The sequence below is a fragment of the Tursiops truncatus genome, chromosome 19 (genome assembly GCF_011762595.2).
Source record: "Tursiops truncatus isolate mTurTru1 chromosome 19, mTurTru1.mat.Y, whole genome shotgun sequence".
In the NCBI taxonomy this organism is placed as follows: Eukaryota; Metazoa; Chordata; class Mammalia; order Artiodactyla; family Delphinidae; genus Tursiops; species Tursiops truncatus.
This window is the reverse complement of record NC_047052.1, coordinates 49,534,210-49,544,345: the sequence shown is the minus strand read 5'-3', so window position 1 is coordinate 49,544,345 and position 10,136 is coordinate 49,534,210. Positions and strand designations below refer to the sequence as shown.

At 57.4% G+C, this 10,136-nt stretch overlaps 1 pseudogene; it reads right to left on the bottom strand.

The window, feature by feature from the left end:
- Window positions 1–4,677: 4,677 nt before the first annotated feature.
- LOC117308937 (paraneoplastic antigen-like protein 8B) lies at window positions 4,678–5,905 on the bottom strand (annotated as a pseudogene).
- Window positions 5,906–10,136: the final 4,231 nt, after the last annotated feature.

Genomic DNA, 10,136 nt, shown 5'->3' with positions numbered 1-10,136 from the left:
AATTTGCACTTACCTTTAATTCATCATATTACTCTAGTAATTTTACATGCATTAACACCATCAGTCCTCAAGCAATCGCACGATGTTGACATCATCGTTAGGTCAGGGTTACAGATGAGGTTCTGAGATGCAGAGTGGTCCCCGGCCTGGGCAGCCCTGCTGTTATGTCTTCTTCCAGCAGAAGGCGCTCCAAACCCACGCATCATCCCAGCCTCCGGCTCCTAACACCCTCATAGCCAGGGCTTAGGTTTATCTCGTGCCCTGGGCTGTACTAAATGCTTTTCAGGAACGATCACAGCCCAACCTCATAAGAACACCCGAAGCTGAATTTTACAGATGAGGACGTTGAGGCTCAGGGCAGCGAGGGGCTCAGCTGAGGACAGTCTGATCCCCAAACCTGACAGACAAGTGCACAGCCTAGTGCAGGAGACAAGAGCTCAAAAGCCCCACGGGAAGAGGTTTTGCCTCTGCTGTGTGACGGTGGAGGGTTAGATTATTCTATCGTTCCATTCGTTCACCGATCCTCTAAGGAGGGTACACATTCCTGATTGTCGCCAAGGAGCTGGCGACTCCCAAGAATCAAGGCGGCTTGTGATTTGCCTTGGTCCAGTTGCGAGGGGATGTGCCGAGTGCCCGATGCCAGCGGAAGCTGTGACAGACGCTGCAGGTTTGGCCATTGACCTGCCAGCATCAGAAGAAGACACCCAAATGAGGGCTGCCCCTTAGGCTTCTAGAATGGGGAGTATCCACAGCCCACTGCACAGATGTGTAACAACACGCCTGAGAAACAAGCCTTTGCTGCCGCGAGCCGCTGAGATGTCGGGGTATTTGTTACAGCGACACCTACAGTCACAGCTGTGACTCATAAGCAGTGAGTCAATCAGAAGCAGCCCCACACGCCCCCGCCACCCGCCGCGTGTCTCCAGCAGGTCATAGGTAACCTGTGCTAACGCAGTACAAGTCAGCACGGGATGCGCTCGATTTTATAAACCAGAGTGGATTCGGAGCTGTTTCTATAGCAACCACACTCTGCCCCGCTTTCATTGTCACGTGATTTCTGGAGGGGGCAGGAAGAGGCAGAGTGCATCCAGAGAGCTGGGAATTACTGAGCTTAATGGAACAGGCTTTGGAGCCCAGAAGGTCTGGGTTCAAAGAGCCCAGCTCTGACACGCACCTTTTGTGTGATGATGCAGAAGGCTCTAAACTTCTCTGGACCTCATTAAAATGGAAATCATAGTAACTCCATTATAGGGGTGCTGCACAGAGTCCATGAGATCAGGCATGGGAAGCACTTGTATAGCACATTCCATGGTATGTGAATCGATTAGGAATAGTTTTCTTGGTGACAGTCAGCCCAAACTTGCCAGCCAAAGGGGTGAGGTATCTTAGAAGAGGATCCTTAGCTCTCAGTAGAGGTATCCCTAGCCAATGCCGCACGGAGAAGAGATGAATGTGTGCAAAATATTTGTTGATTTAAGGCATGAAGTTTTGGGGTAGTTTGTTATACAGCAATAGATAACCAGAACATGTATGAAATACTGTTTACTGCCTATCCACAAAGCTATCCCTGCCCCTCTTTCTTCCTAACAAAAACTGGATTTTATTCAGGTGTCAGACGGAGCTTCCTTGACCTTAATCAACTCCACCCTTTGTCAGGGGGGTAGCCATGTGATCACGTACTGGTCAAAGTGATATAAAAGGAGGTCTGCTGGGGGCTTCTGGGAAAAGGCTTTCCTACCCTTAAGGAGGAGAAATTTCCTGCTTTCTGCATTCCCCTACCTCCTGTCTTTGAACATGGTGTATGAATATGATGTCTGGAGCTGCTGCAGCCATTTTGTGACTATGAGGAGAAGCCAGGGAAATTGCACACTCTGAAATTCACATTGTTGAGCTGCTAAATCAAACCCAGCACCTCCCACTGCTTGACTTCTTGCTATGTTTAAATCACTACTAAATGAGTATTCTTTAACTTGTCCCTGAAAATGTTCCTAATGAGGCACTTGGCTTCCTTTTTGCCCTGTAATGAATCTCTGCTGTAATTTCCCTATCTGTCTCAATGTGCCCTAGATCTAGACAGGACGGAAACTGTGAATTCCTATGGAACCAGAAGGTGCTGTTAAGAAATGAAGGAATCTGCCCTTGAGCCCATTACATACATTTTACCTCTTAGTCCCAAGCAAATCCTTATATGCATGAGCACGTGCTGTGATGGAGAATGGAGAAAATCCCAGGAACTGCCAACCATTTCTCCCCCTGTGCAAATGCAGCTTTAATTTGTATGGTTTGGCAGAAAATGAGCCAAGAAATGATAAAGATCTCTGTGGTGATCTTACAATATGACCACAAATTCTTTGATGCTCTTCCCTTCAAGAGGTGGAGCTTAATTCTACTTAGCCCAGCATCGTCTCATCCTACTTGCTCAGGATGAGATGATGCTGGGCTAAGGGCCAGGCGGGGGCCCAGGCACTGAAGAAGCAAAGGACACTGGGTGTAAAACAGAGACAGGGTATTTCCAGGGTGTTCTGGCCACACATCAGCCATGACACGTGGGCATGTGTTACCCAGCCTCAGATGCTCCCCTCCCCCATTGCATGGAGCACCCAGAGACCAGGCCAGGTGCTTAACTCAGTTGACTGCAGGATCCCAGGTGACACAGGGAGAAGTTGCACGTGGGGCCTCGCCACCCCACACATTGCCGGAGGCTGCTTAGCCCAGGGCCAGGCCCCCAAGGTCCCTCAGCCTCCCGGGGAGGAAGGGGCTTCGTCCCCAGCCCCAGGTCCACCCTGGCCTGTTCCAGGGTCGGCTCCTCTCTGTCCCCGGGAAGGTCCCTGCAGCCCAGAGGGGGCCACTTCCGACCACGACCGGGGAAGCAGCTCCTGAGTCACCTTCTGCCCCTGGGTGTCCCGAGGTGGGGCTCGGACCGTCCAGCTGGGCTGTAGGGACACCCCCCCCCCAGGCCCCTGTGCCTCCCTCGAGATGTGCAGGGCTCCCTCCCGGCACGGGAACTTGGACACAGATACACAAATGGCCCCAGGACAAGGGGACCTGGAGGGGCAGTGGTGGAGATAGCGATTCAGGGAAAACATTGCGATGGGCAGAGGGGGCTGGTGCCCGTGTCACCACACGGACGCGGACACAACCCGGAAGCGTCTTCACTTGGACAGCACGTGCTGACCCCTGACAGCGCCAGGCCAGGCTACTTGGGGGGACTCTAAGGCCAGGATGTGGCTCCTGTCTGGGGGCATTTCCTCCCCTCTAAAGACAGGTCCTGGGGCAGCTCCGACACTGGCCCAGACCAGCCTCAGCCCCTCACAGGTCCCCCCTCAGAGTTCCCTCTGGCCTTTGATTTACTCAGACAGCGAACTGGGGAACCCTATCACCTTAAGTCAGGGGCTACCAGGCCAGCGCTGAGGGGAGTCAGCCCATGGGAGGTGGGGGCAGCTCGTGGGACGTGCAGGGGGAGGCACCGGCCCATGGGAGGAGCACCGCCTGGTACTGCAGAGAAAAGCCAACACTCTGTATGGGAATTGTCCCAAATTGAAAATGTTGCAAATAGGACGTCCCTGGTGGCGCAGTGGTTAAGAATCCCCCTGCTGATGCAGGGGACACAGGTTCGTGCCCTGGTCCGGGAAGATCCCACAGGCCACAGAGCAACTAAGCCCGCGCACCACAACTACTGAGGCCCACACGCCTAGAGCCCGTGATCCACAACAAGAGAAGCCACCGCAATGAGAAGCCTGAAAACTGCAACAGAGTAGCCCCGTTCGCCGCAACTAGAGAAAGCCTGCGCGCAGCAACGAAGACTCAACGCAGCCAAAAATAAATGAATAAATATTTTTTAAAAAAGAAAATGTTTCAAATAATACCCATTTTTTGAAAACACCGTGCAGGTTGAGTGACAGATTCAGTGTCTGGGCACCAGCAGGTGGCTCTGGCCTTGAGGAGCTGGTGCATTTGTACCAGCTACATACACTTCAGATGGGCAGGGCAGGTGTGGGTCTCTCTCTCTCTCATCCTTCCCCTCCTTCCTTGGTCCTGGTCACCAGAGCCCCGCCCCTCCCTTTCCCTCCCCCACCTCTTTTCCCCTCCCCCAGGAGCAACCCCTCTGCCTCTCAGGCTTCTCTTCCTGGAATCATCTCCTCCCCCAGCAGGGAGGTTCAGCCTTCCTGACTGAAGGCTCAGCTACATCCTGACACCCCCGCGCGGCTGGGTGGCCGAGCCTCCATCACAGAGCCCGGCCCCCATCAGATTGGGGTGGAGGACAGGGGCACAGAGACGCTGGCCAGAAGCATGAGTCTGGAAGGGATCGGGGCTCTACGAACAGCCAGAAAGAACTCACTGGCACTGCTGGCCTCGCCCGGTGCCCGGTGTCCACGGACACGCTCACCCCTGCGCTAACGCGGGAGACCCAAAGACAATCCCGCTGGGGGGGCCCTGAGACCCCGTCCCATCACCTAGGGCTGCTGCCTCCGCGGGCGCCCGTTACACTCTTCCTTCTTCCCTTGGGCTTGCTCGCGCCACCTGCAAAGAAGGGACTGAAAGGACAGGGGAGCGAGCGGTGGGCGGACGCGCACTTTAGAGCTCAGTGCCCACGGTTCAGAGGTTGCCGCCTCCGCGGTGGGGAGGGCCGAGGGGCGGAGCTGGGGCCCCACCGGCAGCTGCAGCCTCGCCGTGGCCTTAGCGGCACTTGGGGGGCAGCCTCTTGCCCCGACCAGCCTTCTTCCCACGCGTGGACTTGGAGCCGGCGGGCGGCCGAGCCCTGGGCTGGCCGCCCTTGGCCTGCGCCCCAGCGCCCGCGCGCCCCTTCCTGCTATTGCTTCCTGCCTCCTCGTCCTGGGCTTCCGTCTCGGAAGGGATGCCCAGCCCGTCGGGGCCGCCGCCTCCCCCTCGGGTTTTGCGGGTCCCCGACGGGGCGGGAGCCGCTGCCCAGCCCGCCCGATCCGGGGCCCTAAAGGCCAGGCGGGCCCGCTTGGCCCGGGGCTTCCTGGACGCGCGGTCCTCGGGCTCAGACTCCTCGCTCTCCACGTCCTCCGACTCCCTTTTCCCGCGGGCCGCCCGCAGCGCCAAAACCTCCCCGAGGTTGCCTTTGGCGCATCTGAACCTCCCGCTCTGCCAGGCCTTTTCCTTTTCTTCCTATCACCTCAGCCATGTCCTGGGCATCCAGGAGCACCGCTAGCTCCAGGAGGCCGCCCTCATCTTCCTCGTCCTCGCCCCAGCCCCGCAGCGGGCCACCGGGAGCCTTCTTCCCTTTGCAGGTGGTCCGAGGTTCAGCCCCGGTGGAGATGCATCCCAGCAAGTGAGCGCCGTCTTTGGCCTTCCTCAGGACCACGGCGTCCACCTGGCGGCCCGCCTCCTCCACCTTCACTCGGGTTCCGGAAGTGTCCTTGGCCATGACGGACAAGACCTCGGGCAGGGCAGCTTTCTTGTCTTTCTTTCCGCTCCAGCCCAGCGACTCGATCACAGAAGCGATTTTCAACGTCTCCCTGCAGGTTTTGATGTCTGATGAAATCCTGTAGGCCATGATGTCTAGAACTCGGGGTTCTCCATGCCCTTCTGGGTGACCTGGTTGCCTCATTCCTCAGACTCACCTCCTGAAGCACTGCCCTTGAGCGCCTCATCAGGTGTGTCCCTCGTGGCCACGAGAGCCACCGTGTTGCAGATGCCGCTCCTGGCTTCTGTGATCAGCTCAAGCTGATCACCTCGGGGGCTCTTTCTCTGTCACTTTCTTCTTGGCTTTGTCCAAAACGGTCCTCAGGGCCAAGAACTCCATGGAGACTGACTGCCTCATCCACGTCTCTCTGCACGGCTTCCTCGCAGCCGTTTGGAGTGTTGCGTAGAGCGCGCTGTCATTGCCACTTATCCCTGCCCAAGTCCTCCTCTTCCAGCTCTGCGATCTCGAGGCCCAGGCTCTGTTGGAAGAATCCTTCAGCTTCTCTTTTGCAGAGGTAAATGGCGGTCCTCCTCGGCCCCTCTTTTTGTCTCTGGCTCTATTTCTGAGACCCCCCCCGCCCCGCACTGCCCTTGCTAGCCCTGCTGGCTGCACCAGGAACGGGGCCTGGGTCTCTGAATCGGCAGGTGAGTCCCTGGGGGCCCTGGCCACTGCGGCCCGTGGGAGCCTTCCATGCAGCAGCTGCCTCAGGACAGTTTCTTCCGCCTCAGGACTCTCGTGTCCTTGCACAGAACCCTCCAGACGCCATCCTTGCCCGGGGTCACCCTGGGGGTGGCACCGTGATTAATGTCCGCCACAAACTCCATGAAGGCGGCCTTGGCCTTCTCCTCCCTCACGTCCCTCGTGTTCCTCAACCTGAACGTGCCCTGGCGCGGGAAGGCTGGCTGCAGGACCTGCCTTTTCCAGGTCCTCCGGGATGCTGGTGACCAGCAGGGCCCTGTGCACGTCCACAGCCAGCCCCCTGCACGAGTATGGGCCTCCTGGGTGACGGATCACTACTCTCCCTCCCACTCCAGCCAAGTGTGACACACACCCCCTCCCGCTTCGTCCTGCCAGTTTTTCCGCATCTGCATCAGAGTGGGCAGCAGGCTTTGGCTCCCGGGCACTGGCAGCTCTCCTTCCCCCACGGGCTACTGCCGGTTCCATGACAACCGCTTTCAGGCTGTTGCCAGGGTCTGAGCATTTGTTTGAGGAGCCCAATGGAAATGAGAATATTCGCCTTGTAGTTTCACTGGGCAGGCCTCACACAGAAAACTCAGCCCCGCTCACTCGCGGATCAAGTCTCAGGAGGTCCAGGCCTTAATGGGGGGTGATCAGCCCTCACTCGGGGTTACTCCGGGTCTGGAGTGAGTTTGATGCTAGGGCCAGGAGGCGGGGTCTGGACTGAAGCTGAGGCCGGGGATGGGAGCGCAAGTGGCAGGTCTGTGTCCCGGTGGGGCTAAGGGCCCCGAGGTGGCTGTGTGAGATGGAGGCTGAGCCCGAGCAGTGGGCCAGGCCTGGTTCAGGGACACGACCGCTGTCCGGGTTTCACAGCCCTCCGGGCAGCCACAGCTACCAGGACCGCGGTGGGACCTTCTCTGTAGATCAGAGCGGGTGGGGTGCTCAGAGGGCAAGGCATGCTCGTGGGAAGGGCCTGCGGCCACTGCAAATCATATCATAGTGACCCCCAGGGGGCCACTTGAATGATATCTCAGTAATTACCCCATTAACACCCCAAGCTACCTCCAGAACTGCCCCTTCAAGCCTTAGGGCCTGTCCCTCCCCTCCCCTCCCCCTCCCCTCCCCCCTCCCCTCCCCCCCCTCCCCTCCCCCTCCCCCTCCCCTCCCCTCCCCCTCACTTGGGACCTGGACACACTGTGGTGGTGACCCAGGCCCCAGGCTGCAGGATGAGCCCCAGGTAATGACGTTCGTTCATTCCCTCCTTCCATCTGGGCAAACTATTAGAGATAAAATCAGATTCCTTTCTCCTCAGCCCATCTGATGGCTGAGCTGCCAGTCTGCGCAAGCGTGGGCCCATCCAGGAAACACTGACTGAGAACTTTCCTGCCATTGGGATTCTTCCAGAGCAGCAAGACCGCCTTTACTGGTTCCCTGTTGGCATGAGACCTGGGGCCCCAGGAATGAGGCAAAAAGCCTCAGGAACCTATGGCAGGTGACGGTGCCGGGTCTGAGAAGTCAGGAAGACCCTTCCCTGGTCCCCTCAAGTCCTGCTCCAGCACTTGGAGCCAGAGGTAATGTCTGGCAGGGTACTGAGAGGCCCCTGTGCCCCTCCTTCTTGGGGGCTTGGAGAATGCTTTAGGGGGAACCAATTACACAGGACACTTTGAGTTCCAAGTGCAGAAACCGAAGCTGTCCTGGATTAAGCAGAAAAGGGAATTCATTGGCTCACGTTACTATAAAGTCCAGGTTGTATTAGCTTCAGTCATGGCTGGTTCCAGGGCCCCTTCATTCATTTATTCAACCAAAAACTCTGGACCAGCTCCCATTGGATCAGCTGGGTCACGTGCCTGCCCCTGCACCAATCACAGGGACTGGAGAGGGAGGGAGTGCTTTGATTGGCCAGGCTTCGGGGAGTGATGGGTGAGGGTTAGTGATTCCCACAGGAACCACCTGGCTCCCTCCACATGAGGGAGGGGATGCCACAAGGAGAAATGGAGGCAAATCAGTTAGGAGACGGGGGTGGGAGTGTGGGGGGTGGATACTGGGCTGGAAAGCAGGAGATTCTGTCCCCAGGGGAGGAAGGGCAGTAGTGAGACTCACTGTACCTGGATAGGGGAGGGCCTGAAAGGGAGTATGGGGCCCTCTCCTTGGCTGGGGGTGTCTGTTGTCGAATCTCTGGAACACTGGTTGGGGAAGAGCATTCACCCTTTCAGGTGCTCACTGAAGTCATTCCCGTCCAGAGACTTCATTCACTCATTCATTCAGTGTTTCTCTAGTGGCTGTCCTGGGACCCACCTGTGCAGGTCGCTGGGAGCAGTGATGACTGAGGCAGGCTCTGCCTCCTGGAGCTCAGGAGCGGAAGCGGAAGCGAGTGCTAGGAGGGAAACGCCTGCATTCTCAGGGGAGGTGGGTCGGAAGAGCTGCAGCTGATTCTGGATTGGGGCCAGCTTCCCGAAACAGGTGACACTGAGCTGAGTCTGAAGGGAGGAGGTGACCCTCTGTGAAGTAGGGAAGAAGTGTTTTCGAGGGGGTTGGTGTATGAAGACCCCAGTGGCTGGATGGAGGACAGGAGACCTGAAGAGCTGAGGGGAATGAGGTGTGGCCGAGTGGGGGAAGAGGCAAGGCCAGGTCCACGGAGAATTGTGAGTTGGTTACACCAGGGATGTGGCCAAGGAGCAAAGGGCGGTTGGGTCTCCAAGGCCAGAGTGGGAAGCTTCTCTGCAGTTTAGGTGCTGTGTGACGCTGGGAGAGTTAAACAACATCTCTGAGCCTCACTTTCCTCCTTTGCACGATACTTTGAGCTGCTGTGTTGGCTTAGGCACGTGGAGGGTTTAGCACACGTCCTGGGGTGCAGTAGGGCTTTCAGTAGCGGTTATTGGTATTAATCCTCTTCAGTATCGTAATACCTTTTTGTACGAAGAGCGGGCTGAGTCGCTGCTTTAGGGATTTGCTGGGTCAGAGCGTCCTCTGGTGGGCACAGGGAGACGTGGCTCAGAGAAGAAAGATGGACCAAAGGTTTAAATTTTAAAGATCTTTCTTCCCTCTCTCCCTCCGTTCCGTTCTCCCTGTCGTCTTTCCTTCCTTCCACACACATCCCCCCAGAACCTGCTTCCACCTATCTGGAGACCCAGTGGTGACTGTGACAGCCCAGGCCCTGCCCTCCCGGGATTCACAGCCTAGTGTGTTTGTGGGCAGAGGGGTGCCCGTCATAGGACACTCCTGAGTAGAGCTTAACACGCAAGCCGGATACTTTAGGCTGGAAAGAGACCCGGGAGGAGGGCGGGACCGCAGTATGCAGAGCCTCATAGGACAAGGCGAGGAGACTGTGCTTTCTCCCGAGGGCACTGGGGAGCCATAGAGAGGTTTAGAGGAGAGGAGAGACAGGGTCAAGTTTGTGATGTCACGTGGAGGATGAATGGGAAGGGCGGGAGTGGGGCTGGATCAGACTCTCGCCCTCCCTCGGAGTCTTCCCAAGTCTGGCAGTCTGATGGCAGCTCCCCGACACACACCCACGGACCTGGCCCAAGTCTCCAGGCCAGTGTCCACACACAGAGCTCCAAGTGGCGGTGGCACCCCCTCAGCCTGCAGGTCCAAGCTCCCTGCGCCCCAGGGCAGGTTCGGTTGGCCTTGGTGAGCCTGAGGGAGAATCTGGCGGGCCCCTCCGGGCGGGGTCCGTCCCTTCATGGGCAGGAGCAACCTTCCCGGCTCCAAGAGCGGGGCGAGAGTGGGCGAGGGGTGAGGCGTCGCTTGGTCCCTGCATGCTCTCTGGCGGTCTCCTTGTGGAGTTGGTGGGTTTGTTCCCGTGTTATAGATGAGGATGTGGGTGTTTCGGGCTGAGGCATGTGTAGTGTATCTGTGTGTTTCATTTGTTAGGGCTGTGTGTGTCTCTCTGTGGATGTAGGTGGGGCGAGTCTCGGGGTGTCAATGAATGGGTTTCTGTGTATGTCTCAGGTTATGTGCGAATTGTGTGTGTGTGTGTGTGTGTATGTTTGTAGGAGGGAATAGAGTAGCTCAGTCCAAGTGTGTG